The 27,809-nt window shown below is 45.5% G+C and overlaps 3 non-coding genes across 3 annotated transcripts; all 3 read left to right on the top strand.

Moving 5' to 3' along the window:
- Positions 1–8,524: 8,524 nt before the first annotated feature.
- On the top strand, positions 8,525–8,596 carry TRNAE-UUC (transfer RNA glutamic acid (anticodon UUC)). The gene has a single exon. It is a non-coding gene; the product is annotated as a tRNA-Glu (tRNA).
- A 12,812-nt stretch (positions 8,597–21,408) lies between these two features.
- On the top strand, positions 21,409–21,480 carry TRNAQ-CUG (transfer RNA glutamine (anticodon CUG)). Its single transcript has one exon. It is a non-coding gene; the product is annotated as a tRNA-Gln (tRNA).
- A 1,747-nt stretch (positions 21,481–23,227) lies between these two features.
- Positions 23,228–23,299, top strand: TRNAH-GUG (transfer RNA histidin (anticodon GUG)). Its single transcript has one exon. It is a non-coding gene; the product is annotated as a tRNA-His (tRNA).
- The last annotated feature ends 4,510 nt before the right edge of the window (positions 23,300–27,809 follow it).

Raw genomic sequence — 27,809 nt, 5'->3', positions numbered from 1 at the left:
TGATGCCTTATACCTGATCCCTTTGACACCTCGTGATCACAAAGGCTGGTGTGCTTCTTCCATGGGGGCTTTGTTGCTTCTGAGCTAGATGGCTGCTTGTTTACCTTCAAGCCTTTAAGACCCCAGACACTATACCATTTGATAGCCAGGCACCATCAGCTTTCTTCGCCACATTTGCTTATGCACCCGTTTGTCCTCAGTGATCATATCATGGAGGTGTGCAGCCAATGATATGTTTTTTTGGTGAGGCCACTATTACAAAATTAAGAAAAATATTTTCAAACCCAAAGAAGGAGTAGACTTTGATGGTTATGAGAAGCCTGGGGAGAAGGAGGGGAAGAAAGAGGAGGAAGAAAATAAATGAATAAAATTTATGGAAAAACAGATGAAGAAATGTACAGTCCCCAGAAGTCTAAGGAGTGGATTTGATGTGATGCCAGTGGGCCGTTCCGGCGCACACCCTGCGACTCAGTGGGCAAGTGTTAGACTGTTAATCAAAGATCCAGGTGTGAACCCACCAGCTGCTCTGCAGGACAAAGGCGTGCAGGCTGCTGTGGGAAGAGCACCGCCCTGGGAGCACTCTGGGCAGTTCCACTCTGTCCATACGCCATGTCCTGCTTCCCCGACCACTGGGGCATTTCGCTTTCTTTGCAGTTAGGTTTAATCCATAGTATGGGGAATATGGGAGATGGGAAAAATGACGGTTAGTATGCTGTACGTCGCAATAAGGCATACAGTAAATGGACGCAAGGCCCACAGATACAACTGCTTTAGTGCTCTGGGCTTGCATGCTGGCCCGTTGTAGAAGGCTCTCATTGTCAATAGCATCTTCAGTCTAAAGGTATCCTTTCTTTTCCTGACACATCTGGCCTGGTTTCTTGCTTAAGCTTGCATGGTAAGTGACAAGTTGGACAATGACTGAGACCGAAGGGCTGGATCATGGGGTGGAAGTACAGTGAGTGGAAAGGCTGGACAGAGGGAGCAGAGTACATCACCAAACCCTCCCAGCCATGATGGCAGAGCAGTGGGGGGCTCTGCTTTCACTTGCAGGTACTCAGTCTGTCCTGTGGTGCAGGAACAACACTGCTGGATGTAGTCCTGCCCACAACATGCCAATGTGGTTATTCGTCTCTTTTCACAGGTGAGACTATTACCTGAAAAATGAACATTTAACACTCTCAGAGGACCCTTTGGATGATATTGAGAATGGTGACTAAAAATTTTTTAAGATGAACATGGACACAGTGATATGAGTTTGTAAGATCAATTTTAGAGAAAGCTGAGCAGAGGTAAAATGATTAATTTCGTCACAGAAGTGTGATTGTCTGCTTAAAACTAGGGAGATCAAAAAGTGAATATGTAAGAAAGTTAGGTTTCTGAGAAAGTATTCCGTTTGAAGACAAGTAGCTTAGTATTTCCATTTTATTCGTCAACGGAGAAAATCTGGCACAAGCATGTAAGTGGCCCATCTAGTGAGGACCAGGGCTGTTTCTCATAGTCAGACATTTCGGGTAGTTCCTGGGTGGAGCACATGGTTCCGTGCTGAAATACTAGCCAAAAGGCGGTGGTCCTAAATCGCCCAGAGACATAGCCGAAGGCAGGTCTGCAGAGGGGCTTTTGCGTGTTCAGAGACCTGAAAACGCCGAGGAGCAGTTCTCCTGTGTGCAGATGCGTCCCCACAGTCACCATCGACTAGGGGAACTGGTAGCATGCACATGGGCACTCTTTGTCTTGCCCTAGTCACGTCCCGCTCTAGAAATGATGGCTGTTTCCTGCGGAGTCTTTCTCTGCAGGGAGAGATATTGCCCCTGGAAATTAGAGTTTCCTTGTCGCGCCCCCCCCCTCTCCCCTCTCCGTTCTATGAAAGTGCCGGCCACTCCATCTTCTTTGGCTCACTTTCAGTCTGAGCACTCGGAGATGGAATTGAGAGGATGGAGTCTCCTCAGGCATTCCATTTCCTTGGAGTACCCTGGTGAGCCTGGATGGAAAGGAGGGAGAGAGGAAGGAGGGACTTACTTCAGGTCACAAGGCCTAAGTATATCTCAGATCATATTTCTTTAACCCACTATTACCACTAACTCCTAGAGTCTGGAAGGCGTAGCTAGAATCTCATTGAATCTACACTGTAGCTCCTTCACTAAACTGTGCTCAGTTTGCCCCTGGCCTCCATCACCAGATGGCTCTCACTCTAGCCTCACGTATTCAGCAGGGACTGAGAGAAGATTATCATTTGGACTCTCTCTGTGTCTGCTAACCAGGAATGCAGGAACCATGAAAAGATGGTCTCTCATTCTCCTCAGTTCCCACATTGATGACCACGCTGGCACAACAGAACAGGTCGAAGTCCAACCCTGCACAAGATGAGAATCCGATGCCTCACTCACGGAGGATTTTCACTTCAAGTGGGTGCTTTGGTTGCCAAAATCACAACCCCTCTACCTCCCAGAGTGAAAACTGCCTGAAGCCTGGATGAGTAGCTTCTCAGGTGAGCAAACCCCTTTGCTGCCCATCGCCACCCTCTGGAGTCAGCGTCACTGGAAGAAAGTCACAAGGACGTGAGGAGGTAAGAACTTCAGGGTAATGCCACTGTACACCATTCATCAGCTCTTTGGGGAGTAGATTCATTTTTCATTAAAAAATGAGATTTTAGGGGAGGGTGGAGGGAAGGGAAGGGAGAAAGGGGAAACAGATTACAAGTCTCTCTATATAACCCGCTCCTTGGGGGATGGACACGGGAGAAGTGGCTGAAGGGAGATGTCAGACTGTGTAAGATATGACAAAATAATAATAATTTATAAATTATCAAGGGTTCATGGGGAAAGGGGAGTGGGGAGGGAAGGAAAAAATGAGGAGCAAATACCAGGGGCTCAGTGGAAAGGAAATGTTTTGAGAATGATGTGGGAAATAAATGCACAATGGATGTATGTGTGGGTGATAATAGTTGTACAAGCCCCCAATAAAATGATTTGATTAAAAAAATGAGATTTTATAAATCTTTGAAAATAATCTTTATTTTACATATACTCCGAAGTCTATCATTTGTGTAGACATAAACGTATACTATTTTATTTTCCAAGCATATTAATATAAGAGCATATCATCGTTAATGCAGCCACTACATCTATACTTCAGAATAATAGGGGTCCAGTCTAGGAACCTCACTTCCTTCCAAAGTCAAATATTCCTAACCACCTGGTTTTAGATAGAAAACTTAAATTGAGTCTCAAGGCTCAGAACACAGAAAATCAGCCATCCCTGCAGTGAGGCCTTCATAAACGCAAGCATTTGTACATCTGGACGCAGGGAAGCATTGCATCACATGTCCACAACTGGATTCCTAGAAAACAGCAAGGGAATCTCTACTGAAGAAGGACCGTGAAAGTTTGCTGTTGACACACGAGAAGAAAAATATTTCTTACAGGGCTAGCAGAAGTTCCAGCCTGCAACTCTCTGCTGAGAACCACAAAAGATGAACAGAGTGCACCTGGATCAAACTGGGAGGGCTCAATAGCTTTAGGATCCTGGTTTTGGTCAATGTGGTTTGTTCCTGTTCCTCCTCACTCTGCCCTGAAATGAATGTTTAATAACTGAAGGAAACATCTTGTTCAGGAACTTTGAAATACACAAAGCAGCCCCAAACTTATCAGACTTCCAGTCTAGAGTAGACTGATTCATGGAAACAGTACTAAGGAGATACTGATGTGGATGAGTTTACACAGCAGATCAGTGATCTGTGTTTTCCTATGGCAATGACTGGTTCTGAAGACTGTCACCGTCTCCTGCAGGAGACACAAGGGCAATTTTTAGGCCAAGACTCTACCAGATCTTCAGTTTGCCAAAGTTCACAAGTACAACCCCCCAACTATTTACTGTACTTGGAAAATGTTCAAACCTGTAGAAAAAGTGGAATGAATAACACAAGGACTGCCGCATCCTGTTCTACTCATTTCACGCTGACTGTGAGAGTCAGATAATCTGTTGTCAATTTGAGGCTTAGGAGCGAAGGGGCAGAGTTTAGCTGGTCAATCAGATTGCAGCTTGATGACGTCATCTTGAGACACTAAGGAGGAAACACTCACCCCATTCCAGACATTCCTGTGGACAAGGCACCTGGAGCCACATACACTAGAGCCCTGCAGCTGGATGAGCCAGGTGGATATCTCTGCCACTGCTGAGGTGTTTCCACTGCCACTGGATCCACAGGACTTTCCACCCACTGGCCTGTGACGTTGGAATCGGCATCAATGCATGTGATGTATAAGTCTGAAAGGGAGTATATAAATTGGTATTGGACATATGGGCTAATATCAGACTTATGGACTTGATCTGGACTGGCCTGGGATGTTTTTTGTAATATTCAATTGCTCTCGTCTATAAAGCTCTTTCTTAAACACGTATGCTTGAGTATGGACTTGTTTCTCCAGTCGACCTGGACTAACACAGTGCCATTCATTTGTTGTCGACATAACCACACAAACATACATATTTCTTTAGTGAATTCATACAAATCTCTGAGTACATTAGTGTGTACATCCTGAGATTAACAGGCATTATCATGCATAACCATACTATAAATGAATTATCCAGTCAGAGAACTATAATGTTAATTCAGCAAGTGTGGTCCTAGGGTCAAGTTACACATGCTGCAGTTGCGCTGGTCCATCCACCCTGTGGACAACAGACTTGCTCTGTCCTCACGATTGTTATGTTGACGCTTATGGCTTCCCATCACAGCCCTTTCCCTTCGGAGGCAAAAGTGCTAACCACTACACTCCTGAAAACTGTATACTCTTTGGGGCCTCAGACACTAAACAGGGAAATACCTAGGGCCTTTCTACTAGGAACCTGTATTTCAGGCCCAACTGACAAAATGCAACATTTCACCACAATTCCCAAATTTTTAAAGTGACACAGAAAGCCCTGCTGGACAGAGAGTGTGCACATCACAGTCGCGTCTGGAAGAGCAGACAATCTGCATGCCAAGGAGAGCCATCAAGACTGACTTGCACTGTGAAAGTTGATGGTGTCTGTACTCCTAAGAAAACCCAACCCAAAGCCTGAAATCTTGGGCAGACAACTGTCCTTAGGTCACACCCAGAGCTCCCCCCCAGAAGCAAGTCCTCAGGAGAAGAGTCCCGCCAGCACCTTGTGCATCCGAGTGTTCCCACCTGCTGTCTGTTTGGAAGACTGCTGCACTAACCGGTGTACAAGTAGCTGATTTCACTCCCGGAATTGCAGGCCTGACACCAGTGTGGCAATTCTTTGTTTAACTTTCTGAACACCCCAAGAAGGATTTCCACAGAGATGGAATCATTTACAGTCTACCAGCTGGTGACAGTTTCGATTTTGCACGTCTTGGACCATAGTTGTTTCCCGCTTTCCTGTGAATGGATGAAGCACCCCAATACTCACCTGCAGGCTAGTGCTGGGGCCCCCAGAGGCCCTGGGAAGACAGCCCGGCGACGGGTCTCTGAAAGACCACCTAGAAAACGCGGCGGAGCAGTTCGCGTTGCACACGTGGGGTACCGTGGAAAGGATCGCCTGCAGCCAACATGAGTGCTTGTGGGTGTGTGTGGGCGGGTCGTAATGAGGAAGGACACTGAACATCCTTGGCTGGGAGCACTTACCTGTTGTCAAGAGTTCAGAGGAGTGACCACCGCTGAGGACTGGGTCGCAGCTCGGCAGAGAGGGCTGCAGCGAGCTGGAGGCCCGCGGGGAGGCTCGATCTGGACACAGGAGTACTAACTCGTGAGCCGTGGGACCCCGAACCCGGGCACGCCCCACGCGCACCCCACCCCACCCCAGGGCTGTGCTTCTGGGTGGGGAGCAGACAACTACTCTGACTGCTCGCCTTGCCTGCGGGGACGGACTGTGGCGCTTTGCCCGCAGAGCTGTCAGTAGTGGTTCCTAACTTTGGGAGTCGAGGTTCATGTGCAGCCTTTTGTCTGTTGGAACCACATACTTGGAGAAGGACGATTTCAGGATGTGGCTGCATAACCTGTGCTGTTCCGCACCGTACCTGGTTTCCGTAGTGTAGTGGTTATCACGTTCGAAACCGGGCGGAAACAAGATTCTTTTCTTGAAAATAATGTCGTCTACACCCTCCTAAGAAGCCACAAGTAGGGAGGGGGGGGGAAAAAAAAAGAGGACCTGATGCAAGGGGCTTAAGTGGAGAGCAAATGCCTTGAGAATGATTGGGGCAGGGAATGTATGGATGTGCTTTATACAATTGATGTATGTATATGTATGGATTGTGGTAAGAATTGTTTGAATCCCTAATAAAATGTAAAAGAAGAAAAGAGAAAAAAATGATTAGGGCAAAGACTGTACAAATGTGCTTTATACAATTGATGTATGTATATGTATGAACTGTGAAAAGAATTGTATGAGCCCCAATAAATTGTTTAAAAAAAAAAAAAAGAAGCCACATGTGAAAAAAGAAAAAAAGAAACCACGGGTCTGATACCGCGTGCTAAGAGGCCAGGAAGCAAACCCAATCGACTTGGGAGGAGACTGCTGGTTACCAGCATCCATCTGCGCTCTGTCTCCGCACAGGGTCCGATGGGGGTCCAGACGCAAGTCTCACCTGGCTGTGGGGAGGCGAGCCCCGAACAGGCCTGCTTAGTGCTCCCTGGTTTTCCTTCCCGATGGTGCCAAAGCTTCTCTCGCTTCCCATCTGGACCTCAACTTCCCTACTGACTCTGAACGAAGACTGTGCGTCTGAAGGCGCCCTTTCTGCGGCGCCCAGTGTTTGCTGGATCCGCACAGAACAGCTGGTCTCTGAGGAAAGCCCACCAGAACCCTGGTGGTGGAGTGGAGTGGGCCACGCCCGCAACTGCTAACCATAAGGTCTGCGGTTTGAGCCCACTCGCTGCTCCCTGGGAGAAAGATGAGGTTGCCGACTGCCACGCACATGTCAAATACTGGAACCTTAAGGGCCGTTCCGCCATGAATCCATATCAGCGGATGGTCAGTGCGTCGTGTTGTGGTTTTGTTTTGGAAAAGCACAAGGACCGTTTCCGCAGCCTCGCCCTACCCTCGCCCAAGGCCCAGTTGCTTCCTCTGGCCTGCATCGTAAGCCTTATGCCCACCGAGTCCCAGCAGGCGAATCCCGGATGGACAGTGGCAAACTCATCTGCAACTGTGACAAGGACACTGGTCCGCACACTTCTGACAGATAGACTCACACTGGCAGCCCGTTCTCACCTTGGGAAACGTGGGCTCCACGGGGCGCTGTGCCCCGCCAGCCGAGCCTCCTCTCTCTTCAGGGAGCACGCTTTGATCCCAGGCTGCCAACTCACTGTGTAGACCATGGTGCTCCACCTTCCTCTGGCCGTGACCTTTCCGACAGCGCCTCACGCTGGGGTGACCCCCAACCATAGGGTTTGCCTTGCTACGTCATAATGTTGCTGCCGTTATAAATCGTCATGTAAATATCTGATATGCAGGATGCATTTTCATTCTTACCAAAGGCACAGGATTAAAGCACAGTGATTAATCACGAAAACAACAAGTAATTTTATTTTGTGAAGTATTTATGTCTCATGACAAAAATGAGGGTTTGTCTTGAAGCGCGGTGTAGCATGGGTCCCAGTCCTCACGCAGGGACCGTGGGCATCTCTGCACGTGGGCGGACCCGCCTGGAGACACAGAGAGGAGCGGTGTCCCGGTGTCCAAGGCCATCGGAAGCATGTGTTTCCTGATGGTCTTAGTCGATCCCTGTGAAAGGGTCGTTTGACCCCGCAAGGGGTCGCGAGCCCAAGGATAGGAACCGCTGGTGTAGACAAACGCATTGACATCCTTCGTTCCAAGTAACCTCAGAGCTTTCTTTACCCCACGTCTGTTTCTCCCTTAAAAACATCAGGTTTTGTTGGGATTCAGAATCTCTGGAAAGGCAGGGACTGTGTAGACCCACGTCCACATTTGAAGGACAACAAGACAGGACCGTCTAAGGAATCCGACGTGGTGTCTGCGGGAAAGCCTGGTCCCCAGGAGAAGGGGCTGAGCCCGTGGAAGGAGGGCGCTGCCACCAGCCAAGACTCGGGCAGCGTAGGGGCAGCGGGTTTTCCAGCGCAGGCCTGCAGGTCAGGAGTCGGGTGCCAGGGCCCTGTTTGCAAGTGTCTTCTAGCTGCACGGCCCTCCCTTGGGCGCCTGCCTGTCCGAGGCTGGAGATCCCAGAGGGCCGTGCTCCATCGTCACCCAGGGCGCCACCTTGTTAGAACGTCGCCCCCTGCCCGGGTCCCGGTCCTGTGCGTCCCCACGCGGTCTGCGCGCACCGGCGCGCCTCTGAGTGGGGTCCAAGGTGCCGGGAGGACGCAGCCTGGAGGGCCTGTGAGCGCCCACTGGGCTCATGGTGCCGGGTTGAGGCCGACGAGTCACCTTTTTGGAGAAGGCCAGCCGGCCGTGAACTTCGGGGTGTTCTCCGGAGGAGAGGGAGGCGCCCAGGAGGGTAGAGGTCTGGCGTCCAAGACTGTACTAAGCGACAAAGTGTCAGGTGGAGCCAAGTCAGAGAGCTTGTCAACGTTCCCTGGTGGTCTAGTGGCTAGGATTCGGCGCTTTCACCGCCGCGGCCCGGGTTCGATTCCCGGTCAGGGAAGTCCTTTTAATTTCACCCACTCAATCCTGGGGAACCTGGTTCTCTGTTGTCCTTTGGAAAGGTGAATGCTCATGAACACAGAGTGTCTAGGTCCCCCCAAGAGCTGCGTCCTGCCTATGGAATACTGGGAACAGCCTCCAGCTCCCTCCATCTCAGGATTTCAGAATGTTCACCCCAACACAGCAAAGACAATGGAGTCCCAATCTCTCACCCCCCACCAAGTTGCAGTATCCACATAGGTGACACCTTTCTTTAGGCCCAGAGAAGAAGCCTCTACAGCCAGGATCTGCAGATCCACCAGGCTGTACCTGGTTGGACATATCTGGGAACTGGGTGCCAAAAAGAGGCCCCAGGGCTCTTAGGCGGCTATTCTCCATCTCTCACCCGATGTGTCATCAACTCCCCAACCTTATACGGGGGTCCGACATGGGGATAGAGGAGAGAGCCCGCTCCCTCTCACCGCAGAATAATCGTGTCATCTTTTACATCAGAGCTGGGAACTCAGCTAGCATTGTGCTTGTGGCCCTGGAATTCTTGTCATTAAACAGAAATGGTTCCTACTCTTTCATCATTAAGTAAAGAATAAATATAATATGTTTGATCAATACATATTATACGTATACTTTATCCTTTAGGACAGTGGTTCTTAACCTTCCTAATGCTTCGACCCTTTAGTACAGTTCCTCATGGTGCAGTGAGTCCCCAAGCATAACATGATTTTCATGGCTACTTCATAACTGTAATTTTCTGCTGTTATGAATTGGGCGACCCTGAGAAGGGGTCATTCGACCCGCAAAGGGGTCGTGACCCACGGGTTGAGCACGCTGCTCTATGAGCTTACAGGTTACACCACCAGTCTACTAATCCTGTGTGGGAGACTGATGCTGAAGGAAATATGATGGGACTATATTCCCTAAGGGATAGCAGAGGGAATCTGGAAAGCTAATATTATTCCACGGCAGGAAAGCCACCACTGGGGTTCAGTCAGAGGTAAAGCCCAGGTGCACTATGCTGTGCACGGGGGTGATTCTGTCTCGCTGTAGAAGCAGACATTATTTGGTCATCTCCTCCCAGCGCGGCACCCATCCCCCCTCATGCCTTCCCCAATGCAGGTATGGGGTTTCCCCACCTGTGAGCTCACAGACTGTACTGTGGTTACCACCCACCTTGTGACGAATGTAACTACTGAATATGCATGTCTCATGGCTACCTCTGAATATCCCACGATAGAAAAGACTCTCCTGTGCAGACCTCACTGGTGAGATCCTGGCCGGCCTGAGGGGAGCATGCTATCCTGAACTGTGTCTGACTCCTTTATTTTACGCTCTCTCCTAGCTCTCCTCCTCTCTATGACTTTACTATGATCCTTGTAGATTATAACCGTACAATTCCGCCTACAGGCCCTAGCTTGTTAGAGGCTGGCTTACTCTGACAGTTCTGCTGTGGTCTCTTCCACCGTCAGTAGTTAGGACATGCCTTGGAGTTCACGCGGAAGCCATCTCCAGGGCCAGCCGCATGCCTTTCCCAGAGTTACTCGAAGAGGGCCTTGGGCTTGCAGGCTTATGACTGTAGGAGAAGGAGAGTACGTTTTAGACCTTCGTTTCTTCCTGCTCAGGGTTCCCTCTGGTTTCCCTAAAAAGAAAAGCTTTTGGATTTCTAGGCAACTATGAGTCCCATCTTTGTGTGAACAACGCCAAGAACCATAGGGAATGAATGAGCAAAAATGAGTTTCGACCTTGTACTATTCCTATTTTTCATTTCACACCAAGGAGTAAAGTAGAAAACTGTTTCTCCAGGTTTGTAGCAGCCAAGGGAAGGTGGGACATCCACATAACAATCACTGTACATATTGATCCTTTCGAGGAAGTGCTGGTGTCCCAATTTTACAAGGAATTAATGAGGACAAGCCAGCTCCAGCTAACGGTCCAGTGACTCCAAGTGTGCTTGGCTTCACAGCTCAGTCTGGCCACTGCCTCTGCAGTCTGCGCAGTCAGGGACCAGGCAGAAAGAGTGCTCTTCCCTGCGCAGATCATGTTTGCTAGACGTCTGGAGCCAGGGTCCTATGTATTTCATTGTCCCTGCTTTTGTGCTCAATTCAAAGGTCTAACTTCTGCAAAGGAGACAAGGTGCTATGCATGCTGCATTTCCCTCTAAGAATACACTTCCATGTGGCCAGTGCAGGGTTCACGTGCATGCTTGGACTTAGGTACCAGAAATCACTCATTTCAAGTCCAGTGCTGCCCGGAGAGATGACAGGAACTGGCAAGCACAACGTTCCCGCACCTGCCATTCTTGCAGCTATTTACAATGAGCTGTAACCTCTGGAGTACTACTCTTAGAAAACACTCCCCCACCCCCACCCACCCTGCTGCTCTCTCCCCTGAGGGAAACAGATATCTTTTTTTTTAACCATTTAAATTCATCATTTCTCTGAGAGGCAATTTCCATCACTGCTTTTTCTGTGTTTGCTTTTGAGACAATTTCTGAGCCAACCAATGTTGTGGCTGGTGTGGCAGCTTCTTTGTAGGTTAATTCCCCCTTGCAAGGGGCTGGTCTGCGTTGTAGTCACGGTGTGGTACGTGGTCTGTGTTGTGTGGCCAGGGAGCTTGGACTGATCACTGTTACTGATAGTCTTAGAGCCTTCCATGTATAAATTGGGCTACTTTTATGTGCACGTGCTCCCAGATGCAGTAAATTAACCATAGAGGACAGAACAGGAACCACATGGATTAGCCAGGTATAAATACTGAGTTCCTCACATGAAAGCTCATTGTACCTGTGAACAGGAGCCAGACAAGTATGCCCTTTATCACTACTCAATTCAGTATTGTCCTGTAAATCTTAGCCAGAATGATAAGATAACAAAAAGAAAATGAAGGCATCCAAATTGGAAAAAAGTAACATTCTATTTTCAGATGATATGACTCTCTATGTAGAAACTCAAAGACTATTTGGAAGATTCAGCAATGTGTTTACAAGATTAACATGCAAAAATAAATCAGCTTCCTGTGTACAAATGAAGAGAACTCTGAAAAGGATATCCAGAAAACAATATCACTTACAATAGCAACCCCAAAGATGAAATATTCAAGAATGAACCTAACCAAAGGGGGGATATTAATTTTATATTATTTTTGTTAATTTTATAATGTTAAATTTCAATAATAACAATAATTGTAGAGAAATGATTATCGAGAACTGATTATCAAAGTTTGCATTGTTGATCAGTTGTTAGAATTCAACCAACATTGTTTGGACTTAATGAACAATGGCATTTTGGGGCATTGGCAAGGATGAAAGCATTTTGTAACTGTCTCTCAGATGATACATTGTACTGTGTGCTAGTGCTAGTTAAACAAGTGATGTCAACAAATCAGCTATTCAGATCATTTATGTAAGTAATTTATTTATTTTATAAGTACATAAATTTTCTGGAATTTAGCAGACAGTACTCATATTATTTATATTTTATAGTGGCAGCAAAAAGTTTAACGCCGGCCTTGAAAGTGACACGACTTACATTACGGCAAATTCAGAGAAAAAACTAATACAAGTTAGTATTGTTATTATTTAGAAAGAAATTTAGGATTAAAATTAAAATAATTAAAAGCATATAGTTACTTTATACAATCAAATTAATTTAATTTATAAACTAACAATAAAATATGTTCATGTAATCGTGTATCTACTTGCTATGTTTTTAAGCAATATGTATATAATAATTTATAATATAATTTTAAATTATTTTTTTAGATTTGTAACATAATGAGTAAGAAAAGAGGATGCAAATTCAATGATGATCTAAGAAGTGAATTTCCTTTTATTAAAAATACCAAAAGCCATTACATAGTAAATGGGAGAAATGTAATGGTGAATTTTCTATTTCGCATGGCAGAAAAAAATGACGTTTCAAAGCACTTGGAGACACAGAAACATAAAAGATATTTAAATACTGCTGCATCTTCCTCCAAAATACAGGAATTTTTTTCAGAAAACAACTTATGGAGACGAAGAAAAGAAATAGCAGTAGCAGAAGGACTTATGTCTTTTCATGCTATTAATCACAATTATTCCTTCAGATCTATGGACTGTACATCACAAGTTGTCAAAAAGTTAATCAACAAAAAAATTGCCTGTGCTAGAACAAAATCCGAGGCAATTGTGGGTAATGAGCTTTCCCCATATGCATTTTCAGAATTAAACAAAAATCTAGAAAAAATTCATTTTATATCCATATATTCTGACATATCTAATCATAAGGATGTAAAGTTATTTCCAAACATTATTAGATTTTTTGATTTGGAAACTCGAATAAAAATTAGAATTTTAGATTTCATTTCTGTGCCTGGCAAAACTTCTGAAATAGTTTTCAGTTCCATTATTAATATTTTGGGGGGAAAATTTTAAACATAAAATGATTGCATATTGTGCAGACAACACGAACGCAACTTTTGGAGGAAAAGTGAGAAGAGGTACAAAAATACTTTTTTATAAATTAAACAAAAACCTTAATCAAAACATTATTGGTGTTGGTTGTGCAGCGCACATAATACATAACGCCATTCAAACAGCTGCTGATTTGTTGCCTGTAGATGTGGCAGATATTGTTATTAAAATATAGTCATATTTCTATATATACCCTGTGCGCATTGAAATGCTTAAAGAATTTTGTGAAACTCGGAAGTCGAATATCAGAAAATACTTGGATACAGTAAAACATGCCGGTTAGCTCTTTTGCCAGCTGTCGAAAGAATTTGAAAATATACGATCATTTGAAATCCTACTTTCTATCACAGGATAAATGTCCTGGAATTTTAGAAGATATTTCTGAAAAAGAATCTTTAAAAATTTGGCTCGAGTTTGTACACAATCAAGCAGCTCTTTTTCAAAATGCTATAAAACTTATTGAAGGTGACAAAATTTTGGTAATCAAAGTAGCAAATGAAGTTAATAATATAAAATTTCAGCGTCAAGAAGTGGTTAGAAAATCATTTTCTTCCATTAACTATCCATAATAGTATAAGCCGGGTAGAAGAACAAGGTGCAATAAATCGTGCAGATATCACGAATCACGTTAAAAAGTTCTATAGTAACTGCATAGATTATTTAGAAGAGTGGATGGTAAATGACAGTGATATTGAACATTTTCATTGGGCTACATTAAAACAAGAACTTAATTGGAATGATGTACAAAAATCATTCGATAATATTACTCAAAATTTCCCATGTAGTAATATTTCAAAATATGATCTTTTAAATGAGGTATCATTATTAAAAAACATATAATGATAAGGAAAAGGTTAAATCCTGGGAATCAGCAAAAATCACAATAGAGAACAAATGGTTAGAAATATTTCAGCATTTTGAAACAAACCATTTCCATACAATAACACTAAAAATTGTGGAATACGCGCTGTCCTTACCAGGAACTAATGCTGAGACTGAACGCGTTTTTTCTACGGTAAATAAACTTTGGACATCAGAAAAATCACAATTAAGTGTTGAGACTTTGAAAGCCATTTATGTGTGAAATATAATTTAACAAATTCTTGTGAAAAATTTCATGACCTTTTAAAAGACAGCAATCTACTAAAAAAAATTCACTCAAATGATAAATATGCCAAAGAATAAAGTAATACTGTACATAATTTTAATGTCTTATATTTGTAAATTGTACCTATATTGAAATTTTAAAAATATTACAATACTATTTTTTCGTTCTATGAAAATATTTGTTGCTCCATATAGACCAAATTTTTAATCAAGAATCTTCTCCCCCCACCCCTGGTCAATGGTGTTCCATTTTACCAATGTTAAAATCTGGTCACATTAATATATATATGTTTGAATTTTGGCCTTTGTAAATGTCCTTTGCCTCCTGGTTCTTTCCTCTATTTCCTTTTACTTTCCTCTTGCCATCTGCATGTAATAAACTTTCCCTCAATCCTGATGTCGCTCTTTATATAAGCCAGCTTCTGATCACTTGCACAGCATACAGATTGCATAAGTGAGAGCACACCGCCCTGATTCACACCTTCACTTATTTTAAACTGTGCAGTGTGCCTTTGTTCTGGCTGCACTCTGTCTCTTGATCCGTGATCAGGGTCTTCATGAGTACAGTGCACTGTTCTGAGATTCCCATTCCTCTCGAGGCCATCCAGTCTGTTATTGTCCACAAAGTTGAATGCATTGGCATCGCCGATAAAATACAAGCTAACAACTTTCTGGTGTTGTCTGCTTTGAGCCAGTATCCATCTGGCATCAGCAGTGGTATCCCTTGTTCCATGTCCTCTTCTGCATCTGCCCTGTGCTCTCGACACCTCCCTGTCCAAGCAGTGCTGCGACCGTTGTTGATCTTCAGCAAGTTTTCCTGCATGTGATATTATAGATATTGCTTTATCATTTGAGATGGATATCTTCCAGTGAGCTGTACAAGCAGAGGTCTTCCGCACTTCCTGGCATAGAAGAGGAAGCGCTCCCAGTGCTTCCTCCGTTTGTTGAAGCCTTTCCGTTGGGATGCTGCCGATTCCTGAAGCCTAAGGCTTGCAGTGGAGCTACAACTTCATCACCCTGCTGTTGCTCATAGACTGCCTTTGAAATAGCAACTCATTGTTACTGTGCATTCTTTCCATCTCCTTTTTCCACCGCTCAATATTTTACCTACGGATTCTTTCAATATGCAACTCTAGGCTTGAATTTTTTCTCGAGTTCTTTCTGTTTCAGATATGCTGAACATGTTCTTCCTTTTTGTTTTTCTAATTCTAGGTCTTTGGCGTTTGATTATATATTTTGCTCCGTCTTATAGAGCTACCCTTTGAAATGGTCTGTTTAGCTCCTTGGCTTCATCGTTTCTTCCATTTGCTTTAGCTGCTCTATAATTAGGAGCAAGTTTCAGGGCATTCAGGGAATACTAGAAAACATTTACTTGTGTTGTATTGATTGTGCAAGGGCATTAGGGGCAAAAATCAGTCCTTATGGAAGAGAACTAGCACTTCTTTGGGTGCATGGTCTGCACAACATTCTTGAAAGTGTTGGGCAGCAGGTCTGCCACTGTGAACACTAGGGTGGCCTGACCCCAGTCTCCTGTCTTCAATCTTCTCATCTGCATGCGAATGCCCAAACATCGAATAATTAGTGCGTTTGAAATATGATGCTGGTGAAGAGTATTGAAAATACAGTGGGCTGACAAAAGAACCGACACATCTGTGTCCGAAGAAGTATAGCCAGACTGCGCCTTAGAAAAGAAGATGAGCAGGCGTGGTGATCATGGGTATGTTATCAGGAGAGGAATGAACTTGCTTTCGCTCCCGTGTCACCGTGGCTCCTTTAAACTAGCATTAGGAAGGAGAAAGGTGATTTCCCCCAAAAGCCATTTTATTGGGAGCTCATACAGATATCATATCACTCTGTAGTCCAAGCACATCATGCAGTATTGTACAATTGCCACTCCATAATCAGTTTCAAAGCATTTCCTTCGTTCTTGGACTCCTGGATATCAGCTCCCCTTTACCCCCCCACCTCTCTCCCTGTATTCCTCAGGAACCCTTACTCCACTTGTTGTCTCTAGAGGGTCATGAATGTTGGGTTTAATGTACCAAACAACATATAACAAAAATTCATAAGGGCTACTCACAATGAAGTATACATCAGAGATAAACCCCAATATGAAACACACACACACACACACACACACACACAATGTGGAAAACCAGATCAGGGCCAATGGATCAAAGGGATGATCAAGTGACAAGGTTTTAATGGTTCAAGTCAGCTTTATCATTTTGATCTCCTATAATCATCTCTCTCCCATACTTTGATAACCAGTTTATTCCTATCCCTCAATTGTGGTAAATGATGGGAGGCTGATTTCCGGTGTAGATCTTGCAGATGTATTTGTGCTCCCTCTGCCATCCATAGCCTTCTGCAACCAGAATCTCACAATTTAAGCTCTGAGACGATTTCCTCCTTTGGCTTTGGATCATATAATTTATAGTCAGTGTTTCACATGTTGGTATGCGTCTCCCATGTGGACTTAGTTAACATCTCACTTAGATAGCTGCTTGGTTGGAAACAAGCCTTTAAGATCCAGGACAATATTCTATCTGATAACCAGACACCATATAATTTCTTTACCATGCTTTGCTGTAGCACCCAAATCTTCTGTGTTCCCTTCCTGAGGATGAGGATTGAGCAGGGCTGTGATGTAGGAACAAATTGTTCTCAAATTGGAGCTGGGATTTAGTGACAGCCCTAAATCCATTCCTGGATCTATGTTTTTTTTATCTGCCTCTGCTCCCCTTAGCGACCTCATTGTTAAGTTATGGTAGAGAGTCTTATGGATCATCTCCCGGAGCATAATGATTTTCTGTTAATAGTGGCATTGCAAAAGTGGCATAGGGGAAAAAGCTACAGTATACAAACATTCCTGGGGTGAAGACTGTGTAGTATGGCAGAGACCAGACCAAAACCAGGGATGCACATGGTAGACAACAGTGGAGGAGGTTGGAAAGGAAAATAAAAGGATGAATACAAGGAAGAAAAGGGAAGTGGGGGCATGGGGCACTAATCCACCCAAGGGGAGGGTATTGTTTATATCTCCACAGGGAAAGTGGGACCAGACTTCAACCCAGTGCCTCAAGATGTGAATGCAATATCCCGGCATGGAGTAGGGAACCAGTGGAGAGGTCTGGGAGGCTGGCCCCAGCAACAACATTAAGTGGATTCCTGCCCCTCCCCTGAAAAGAATTTGTTTCAAAGGATGACATGGATTCTGCAGCTCCGGGAGATGGACATATCTGATCAGAGCACACGGGAGCAGATGAAGGGGCAGGAGGAGACAGTGGAACACAGCCTGGCCCACCAGGCCGTGATGATGATGTTCCTGAGTAGAGCAGCCAGTCCACAGAGAGAACAACATGGCTGGCCCTACTATGGGACATGATGCCCCTCAGTGACTAAGGGCGATACAGGGGACAGCACCGGAGACACAGTGTGGGAATTGCATCTGTCCTGATCCCACCACACCGAGGCAAAGCACGGGGGGAGTGCAGCGGAACAGCAAGGGAATGGAGTGGCAAGGTCCCCAGGGAATGCTGAAAGTGGACTTTGGGGCCAGGGCGTGGTGCCCAAACAGACTGGACTGGAAAACGCTCCTAAGGGCCAGCAAACGATCCTTGAACGAACTACAAGCCCTTCTTTTGTGAAGTGTTTTGTTTTGTTCTTTGTCAGTGGTTTGTTTTTATTGTTTTATTGTCTGGTTATATACTGTTGCTTTGTTTTCCTCTGTCTTGTTTTCGTGCATGTTAGTGTCTCCACAGGTCTATCTGAATAGGACAGGATGGATGAACTATCTGGAGGAAAAACAATAGGACAGACAGTTCCGGGGGGACAGACAGATTGGGTGGGGGAGGGGGAGGAGGGTAAGGAAGTGGTGTTAATAAACACAAGGACAAGGGAACAACATGGGACCCAAAATGGTAGTGAGGGGGGAGTGGCAAGCCTGATGGGGAACGATCAAGGGTAAGGTTGCTTAGAGAAGAGGTATAGCTATAGCCCAGGTGGGGACGGAGCATGGTGGTGGGGCAGGAGGAAAGTCAAGGGAGATGGAGGAAGGAGATGGGAGTCAAGGGGCATTTATGAAGGTCTAGACAAAGACATGTACATGCAAACATATATATGAGGATGGGGAAATAGATCTAAGTGTCTACATTTATAGGTTTAATATCAAGGTGGCGGAAGGACCTTGGGCCTCTACTCAATCACTCCCTCAATGCATGAATACTTTCGTTTATTAAATTGGTACTCTATGATGCTTACTCTCCCGACACAACTGCTGAAGCCAAAGTGGGTGAACAAGTAAATGTGGTGAAGAAAACTGATGGTGCCTGGCTATCAAAAGAGATAGTGACTGGGGTCTTAAAGACTTGAAGATAAACAAGCGGCCCTCTAGCTCAGGAGCAACAAAGCCCACATGGAAGAACACACCAGCCTGTGTGAGCGAGTGATCCCAAAGGGATCAGTTATCACGCATCAAAGAACAAAAAATCATCATATCATTGGCTGCACACCTTCATGATAGGATCGCTGAAGACAAATGGGTGCATAAGCAAATGTGGCGAAGAAAGCTGATGGTGCCCGGCTATCAAAAGCGATAGTGTCTGGGGTCTTAAAGGCTTGAAGATAAACAAGCGGCCATCTAGCTCAGAAGCAAAAAAGCCCACATGGAAGAAGCACACCAGCCAGTGCGATCTCGAGGTGCCCAAGGGACCAGGTATAAGGCATCATGCAAAAAAAAAAAAAAAAGAATATGTGTATGTGTGTATATATATATGTGTGTGTGTATACATATATATATATGTATATATATACCATATTGAATGAAGGGGGAAGTGCAGAGTGGAGACCCAAGGCCCAAGTGTCGGCCACTGGAGATCCCCTCATAGAGGGGTTTAGGAGAGGAGATGGGTCAGTCAGGGTGCGAGGTAGTACTGATGAAGAGCACAGCTTTCCCCCAGATCCTGGATGCTTCCTCCCCCCAACTACCATGATCCGAATTCTACCTTGCAGGCCTGGATAAGGCAGAGGTTGTACACTGGAACATATGAGGGCTGGAGGCACAGGGAATCCAGGGTGGATGATACCTTCAGGACCAAGGGTGTGAGGGACGATGCTGGGAGAGTGGAGGGTGAGTGGGTTGGAAAGGGGGAACTGATTACAAGGATCACATGTGACCTCCTCCCTGGGAGAGGGACAGCAGAGAAGGGGGGGAAGGGAGACTCCGGATAGGGCAAGATATGACAAAATAACGATGTATAAATTACCAAGGGCACATGAGGGAGGTGGTAGCGGGGAGGGAGGGGAAAAAAAAAGAGGACCTGATGCAAAGGGCTTAAGTGGAGGGCAAATGCTTTGAGAATGATTGGGGCGGGGAATGTATGGATGTGCTTTATACAATTGATGTATGTATATGTATGGATTGTGATAAGAGTTGTATGAGTCCCCAATAAAATGTAAAAAAAAAGAAAAAGAAAGAAAAGAAAATGATTAGGGCAAAGAATGTACAAATGTGCATTATACAACTGATGTATGTATATGTATGGACTGTGATAAGAGTTGTATGAGCCCCTAATAAAACGTTTAAAACAAACAAAGAATATTGGCATTGATTAGCTACTCATACTAATTTTTAGAACATCGTTGAGAAAGGGATATTTGACCAGGGTAAGCTAAGTACCTGTCACAAAACCTGAATTAATCGCTGTGGCAGAATCAATCCCTCTGTGACGGAGGCGATTTACACAAACAACGGAGGTTGGTTGTCATGTAAAATTTATAATAATATTCACTGACAATGTCAACCCCAGGTCTGCCGGGCTGATGTATACCCCAACTCAGCAAGTAGGGCATTGATGTAGGAAGGCAATGTTGGTCTGCCTACTAATCACAGTCCAACTCTCTTGGTATAGCTGTCTTCTGCTTCTTCAATCACCATGCGTTTCTCTTCAGACCTCAGGTTACAGGTGTGTTTGAGGAGAAAGGTGATTTTGAGAGCCAAAGTAAAGCATTCTTACATCCTCTTTGTACAATATTTAAATTATGGGTATAATTTAATTGTGAAGTTTACCTCTATTAACCAGATACCTATTTACTGGGGTGATGTTTTGTGCTGGTATGCAAATGGAATCACGAAACACAGCGACACCTGCATACCTGGGGAAACACCAGTGAGTGCTCCTGGGTGCCTTGATAGAGTCGCACAGGGAGAAGTCCGAATCCATTCCCCCTCCACGACACCAAACGTGTATCAGTCAATTGAGAGCCACCTGCTAGAACTGGATTGTGTCCCACCTCTGTTCTGACACCGAGTGAACACACAGTACTTCCTCCTCTGACCCTAATCACCTAGAGCCACTTTGACCCTCACAAGTCATGGACAGAGTCCTCGACGCCAATCTGCCCAGGACCTCAGAAGACAGCCCCCCAACTTGTGAGACCCTCATACACGTCTGCCCGGTGGCTCCAGATCCAGAGGTCCCTGAAAGCCCTTCCGGAGGCACGCGGAACCCACTCATCATTCTCAAGAATGACTCAGAGAACTCAAAATTCTGTTCTTATGACGACAGTTTAATAGGCAAAAGGGCACATTGGGCAAGGACTGGGAGGGTTTTCAGTGCGAAAAAGAAACGAAACTGTGAAGTCTGGGTTGAGCATTTGGCATGCGGTGGGCTTGGCTCAGCAGGCAGACACGTAGGCGTCAGAGCCTGTCCTGTAGCCGCAACCGCTGTGCGCGATTCTGAGTGACAGTGGCTGCGTTCAGTCTGGTTTGTCTGAGGGTGTGCATGGTGCGCAACACCGTCGTTAGCTGACATCTCCCCTTTGAACGGGAAACTGGCCAAGTGTGTGATTTACTGAGGCTTGAAGTGCTCACGCTCAGTGCTTTTTACCTCGTTTTCTGATCTGCGAGCGGAGGACAGAAGTCACCGAGAGCGCAGAGCAGGATCCACGGCGGCGCTCGGTCCGGTCTGTGCAGGGGCCTCGGTCAGCCCCGGGCCGGCAACGCTGAACGAGTGCTCTCAGGGCTCGGTGGACGGAGGCAAGGAAGCCCTGGTAGCGCTGGCGATCAGGCGTTGGGCGGCCTCCCGAAAAGATTTACAGCCTCAGAAATCCTGCATTGTGAGTCGGAATCCACTCAGTGGCAGTGGGCTTGAGTTTTAATTCCCCCCATTAAAATCATGCGATCTGATAGATGTAAACAGGAGAGAACACCAGTGGACTGGGATTTGGATCTGGGATGCAACAGGAGGATCACCACCGGTTCCATGGTGTAATGGTGAACATTCTGGACTCTGAATCCAGCGATCCGAGTTCAAATCTCGGTGGGACCTGGGTCTTTAGGAGCTTTTTAAAACCTCACAGTAAACCCCTCTGGGTTTACTTACAGGGAGCTTAAGGGTTTAATTAAGATGACATCTCTCAAGTACCTGAAACTGATTCACATGAGAATGGAATGGAGACAGCACAGCCCTTTAGTCAGTTATGTCTGTGATCAGAAATCAACAAAATAGGATTTGCAAGAACCAGCTACCAGTCATTGTTGAGCCTCTTTCATATAAATAAAGATGAAGGCTTCTGATGGGATGGTGCTGGTTGTCATCCAGTCAGCTCTGACCAGCAGACCTTATGCTAAGGGAGATGAAACACAGTAATAATAGTGAAGAAAGCAATTTTTTAATTGCGTATATGCATAAAGAAAAGAGAGAGTTGGGATATGGGTTGACATGCCATCGCTACCTGTGTCTGACTGATTCAGAAGAACAATATAAGCATAAACAGCGCTATTGTGAAAATATTACCAAAAATACTTTACTAGTTAATGCAATTCCAATCCAAATGCCTACACAATTCTCCAAAGAAATAGACACATTATTCACCAGCTTTATATGGAAAGGAAAGAAACTCAGGATAAATAAAACACTATTAATTTTTTTTTAAGTAAGGGTCTTATCACTCCCAGACTTAGAAACCGACTGTGAAGCCATGGTAATCAAAACTGTCTGATACTGGTACAACTGTTTTGCAGGTTCAAATGAATGACAGCACGATCATGTCTCCATCACTTAAAGGAGTCCTGAGAGTGATGATGGCAGCAAATGTACATATGTGTTGACACAGTGGATGTATCTATGGGTTGTGAAAAGATTTGTATGCGCCCCCAATAAAATTATTTTTTAAAGAGTCTTTATTCATAGGTTATTACTGCACTGCTAGAATCTAAAAGTGATTCTTTGATTTAAAGGCGAAATGGTCTGCTTTTCCAGGCTGTAGGTGAAGGAGCTCTTCCCTCCCTTTCGGAAGCAGGTACAAAAGTGGGGAAACACACCCACTTCACTTCGCTAGGCAGGGAAGCTAAGCATGTTCTAGACATGTTGACATAGCTTCATGAGATGTGCTTTCCTTCGACAGCGATTTGAGATGAGGAGGACTCTTTGGCAAGTTCCCCTTTAGAGCGTACCATGTCTCTGAAAAGACAGGAGATGAGCCTTGTGTGTAGCTGTAGAACGGATGCCGCATTACACACAAGGGCATAGAGTGGATCCTGTCCCACACGGTTTCCTAGGAAGCCCTCTTATCTGAAACAGGTGATCGGGTCTTTCTTCCGCCCAGCGCCTGTGGGTGGGAAACGGCACGCTTACGGCCTCCCTCTCAATGTGTGTATTTCAGTTGTCTGATAGCAGCAGTCCTGAGCGCAGCGACCTCTCACTGGGTGTTTGTGTGTATTTTCCTAACAAAGAGTAATGTCGGGGGTCTCGCATGTGCTTAGTCATCATTTAAATATCACTTTTACTGAAATTTCTCTTCAAAGGCTTTGTACCTTTTACTTTCTGAGTTTTGTTTGCTTGCGGATAGGTCGTATGCCTGTATGTCACTGTTTGTATGAGCTCATTGTATATTCAAGGCAGTGAACCCTTATCGGGAGCTTGGCTGTTGCATATTTTCACCCATTTTGTAAGTTCTTTCTTCACTTTGTTGCTTGGATCCTTTGAGGACCAAAAGTTTTCGGTTTTTTCTGCACGTGGTTTTGGTGTCATATCTAAGAGTCCAGGGAAGCCCGGCAGCGCGGGCGTGTGGCGCGCCGTGATCGTATAGTGGTCAGTACTCTGCGTTGTGGCCGCAGCAACCTCGGTTCGACTCCGAGTCACGGCAGTCTCTGCTCTCCACCGCAGTGGCCTTTCTCCTTTTAGGGAGGCCTCTCTGCTGCCCATTCTCCTGCTGTCTCCCCCAGAGCAGCACCCTGCGGGCTGCAGAAGGGAAAGCACTCGAACCCCGGGTCGCCCCGCGCACCCCACTTGGTGCCCAGCAACCGCTAGGAAACTGTGGGCGCCTGGCCTTTTCTCGGTGGAGGGACTCCAAATATTAGCATGAAACGAACAGGCCGATGAAAGGAGTTCGTCCTGCAACTAGGGTATTTTCAATAAATAGAAGTGAGTGCCGTCACGGGACACCTGTGTGTAAACAGGGCATTGTTGAAGGACGGCGTAATTCATACAGAGGGAGCCGTGTGCATTCCAGTACGCGGCACCACGAAGCTGACTGACCAGACCACGGAAAGCCGTCCTTGACCTACACAGCCGCTCGGAGCGCTCTGTTCCAAGTGCACCTCATCCCCAGGAGACCAGTCACCATCCGGACGTCCAGCTCTTCCCACCGAGACGTGTACACAAATGACTCCACATTTCCGTATCTGTCTCTTGTTTAATTCTTTGTCTCTCTTTTTAATGCCATCTAGTAGTTTGGACATGTATCCAGCTGGATGCATGCGTGTGTGTCGTTTCGGTGTTGTTCCTGCGTGCCATTCCCATGTGTGTGCAGACAGTTGATGGACAGTTGTGCTCTTTGAAGGTGGGTTGCTGTGCACAAGGTCGCTGTGACAAGTGTTCCACAATCTCATTTGTGCGTTTCTGCAGTCACTTCTTTTTCCTTCTGCAACTGTTTGACACTAGTTCCTGCGCCACAGACGCATGGAAGTCCGTTTCAATTCTACTTCTCCTTTTGCAGCCACTGGACCAGAGCTTAGCTCTGATAGGCAAGGAACCTGGACAGTTTTCAAGGTCCTGACCCTTCCTGCTCTCTTCTTTCTAAGTGTTACTTTCTGAGTTCTTATTTATTGAGTTGCCCTTTCATTTGTAAAGTAACAAAGAGACTTTCTGCCCCCATGCAGAGGTAGAGCTTCAGAAAACCACAGGGGGCAATTCTTCTCAGCCAGAATCTCCTCTCCTGGCAGTGAGTTCACTTGAGGGCTGTCCTTAAAAAGTTTCACCAAGTGGCTGGCTGCAAACATCAGAAATTCATTCTCTCATCCTTCTGGAGCCGAGCCTTTGATCATCAAGATGCAGGCAGAGTCAAGCTCCCTCTGAAGACGACTGGGGAAGAGCCCTCCCTCCCTCTTCTAGCTCCTGGAGGTCCCAGGCCTGACCTGTCTGTGGGAGCGTCCTTACCGTCTCTGCCCGTCTTCACTGCGCGTCCTCCCTGTGTATCTGTGTGTCTGACCGTCCTGTCCTGTTTCTATAGGAACAGCAGTTATGTTGGATTAGGGCCCACTGCACGCCAGTATGCCTCCTGTGAATTTATTTAATTCCATCCACAAGAGTCTGTTTCCGAAGCAGTCGACATGCTCAGGTACTGAGAGTCATGATATTATAGATGGAATATATACTGTATGATGGGCTGCTATTGGCATGGTCGGCAATCGGAAACCACCAGCACCTTCACAGAAGCCCTGAGCTTTCTTCTTCCTTAAACACTTACACTTTTGGAAACCTAGAGGGACTCACGATGAGACAACATTGACTAAATGGCAGTCAAAAGGAGTGACATATATATATATATTTTTTTCTTCCCTGTTTTAACTTTTTTTGGTTCTGTTTTGTTTTAACTTCTTTGGCGGGAAAAACTTTCATGGTGAGACTAAGTGGAAGTTTACCAAGTAGACCTTCCTTTTTGCCAGGAGCAACATTCCATCTCCTAAAGGCTTACCCAGTTTTCCTCACGCTGTTCCCACAGGCTGATTCTATTCAGCCTCATGTCTTCCATTGGCAGGAGAAGCCAGCCCCCAACACATCATTAGGGGTCCGGTAGGCGCAATTGTACAGCGATAATAAGTAAAGATCACAGTAAAGTCATAGAGAGCATGAGAGATAGAAGTGAAGTATTGAAATAGATGGAGTCAGACAGGATTCATAGTAGCAAGCTCACCTCAGCCCCACTTGGTGGTCCACGTGGAGGAAGGGAGGGATCGTTAATGCTAGTCCAGGCTTTTTATATTCTCTGGGGACATGCAAGCCCCCTAATCACAGGTGAGGACATGTGTCACAGGAAGGGGTTGTGCTATAGGTAATACAGTCATGGGAGAGGGTGATCTAGGGGTATCCACGCAATAGGAAGAGGAGGGATTGGGGTATACATGTGGCAAGATGGGCGGATCCTAGGTACAGGATGGCAGCCTAACTTTGGATGTCACAGAGCCGGTTTGGCCTGTTCCCTGGCTCAACTGACAGACACCATTATCAGTGGGGTGTGAACCCCACCTACAGGAACCAAGCTAATGGTCACAGCCCCCCCCCCCTGTGGTGTGGGGAGACAGCAGGCTGGCAGGGACTGCCTTCAGGGAAGATGCCTGTGAGCATCTGACCTCCCGCTACAATCCATATCAGGAGGTTCATAGAGTCATGATTATTTTTTTAACCGCGGGTGCTAATTTATTGTGTGCATGGAGCAAAGACAACTCTGCCTTTCCACGGACGGGCGCATTGGCTGTCTCCATCCTCTCACGGTGGAAGGGCTGTGATGAGCACCAGGGTGCACGTCTGTCTGAGCTCCTTCTCTTTCAGAGGATGAACCAACTGCAGTGACTGTAGAGTCTGACACTTCTATTCCCAGGTTGGACACATCTTCCTGAGGGACACCGCTAACCCATATCATCTCGGAAAGACAGAGAGACCGCTTGTGAAAATGCTTCAGGATTATCTGGTTCCACACAAACTTGAACACCAATTGACAAAGTTCCCATGAGGAATATTAAAGTCATTGTAGTTTGCAGATATTTTACCAGAAATGTTGATGAAATTCAAGAAAACATAGCTGATCTCATCAGATCTCAAAAATTCTTTCCCAGGTTTGTGGAAACTACTATATCTCAATACTATAGTTAATTTGTTTGTAGTAGAATTATTTTGTTATTTGTTTTGTTTTGTTTGATGTGAACTTTTTTGTCACTAAAGATACCAAGCCTATTTTCACTTTTACTCAATTAGAAGTATTTTAATAGTTTAAAAGGCAGGAAGATCACAGGCCATTTGGTGGGAAGTCTTGTGGATCCAGTGGTGGTGTAAGCATCTCAGCACTGGCAGGGATCTCCAAGTGGCTGCTCCAGCTCAGGGCACTAGCTTAGCTCCATGTGGCTTGTCAGCTGCAATATCTCCCAGGGACTCAGCCTGTGTCCCGCCTCCAAGGAGCTATTTAATTCCTTAGTGTCTCCAATGAGGACATCAAACTGACATCTGATTGACAGTTTAGACTCAGGAGGAATGAAAGCACAAAAATTGATGGGACTAAAGTGAATGCTTGGGTGAGAATGGAAAGATTTAAACAGATCTCTCCTTTACCAGAATGTATTTATTGGTATGGATATTATGTCTAATTGGGTAAACTCCCTCTGCCTACTATTGTAAACTTGAAGGTGTATAAGTCTGCCCTTTGGCTGATATTCATTGGGCATGCTAAGCGAGAACCATGACAACTGCCTGGGCACCCTCGGACATCTTAAAAGGGTCCTTCCTAGCTGCCAGCGCAGCAGGCAGAGTGACAGCTGCCAGGCGCCAAACTTCAATAAAACTCTGTGCAGGCCCTCCCTGCAGGCACTTAGCAAGCACCCTCCAATAGCCAAGATGCCCAAAAGAAAGATTGGTTGGCTGAGCCAGCTGAAAGGGCAGTGAAGGGGGTGATCTGAAAGGTTGTCAGCCAAAGTGGAGACAACATCAAAGAAGGCAGCAGGAAAGGATAAATCTTCAGGTAAAATTGTGTCCCAAGGGTGAAAAGGAACTGTGAACACAGGCTGAAGGGCTAACTAGGAAACTAAAGAAAGTGGAGACATGAAATCCTAGGAAAGAGAAGCCTCTGTCTGATGTAGACCGAGAAAAAGAAGTCAGTGTGATCAATCTACCATGTCTTAGTGGACCCTGTTTCTCCCCCCCCCCTTCCCCCCGGTACCATCTGAGGAATATTTTAACTATTTTGTAGATGCAAGTTTTTTGGTGGCTCTAGAAACATTTTTTTAATCATTTTATTGGAGGCTCGTACTATTCTTATCACAACCCATACATACATCCATTGTGTCAAGAACATATTTACTTTTGTTGCCATCATCATTCTCAAAACATTTGCCTTCTTCTTGAGCCCTTAATATCTGCTGCTTAGAACATTTTTAAGAAAAAGGAAATGTCACTTCATCCCATTTTTAAAAAGTATAAATGCTTCATTTTTTAAGGTCTAAAATCTACTGGCTGTTCATTTTTTGGTACAACCAGAAAATAATGAGATGCTGGATTATGGGAAAATTTGACTGTTTGGGGTAATAATATAACATCCTATGGGATAGAACGGAATGAGGTTGTACCACTAATAGACAACAGACTTAATGGAAATTTTTAGTTACTGC

This window comes from Tenrec ecaudatus, chromosome 1, assembly GCF_050624435.1.
Source record: "Tenrec ecaudatus isolate mTenEca1 chromosome 1, mTenEca1.hap1, whole genome shotgun sequence".
NCBI lineage: Eukaryota > Metazoa > Chordata > Mammalia > Afrosoricida > Tenrecidae > Tenrec > Tenrec ecaudatus.
Note: the sequence above shows the minus strand (reverse complement) of the source record. Positions and strands in the feature narration are given on the sequence as shown.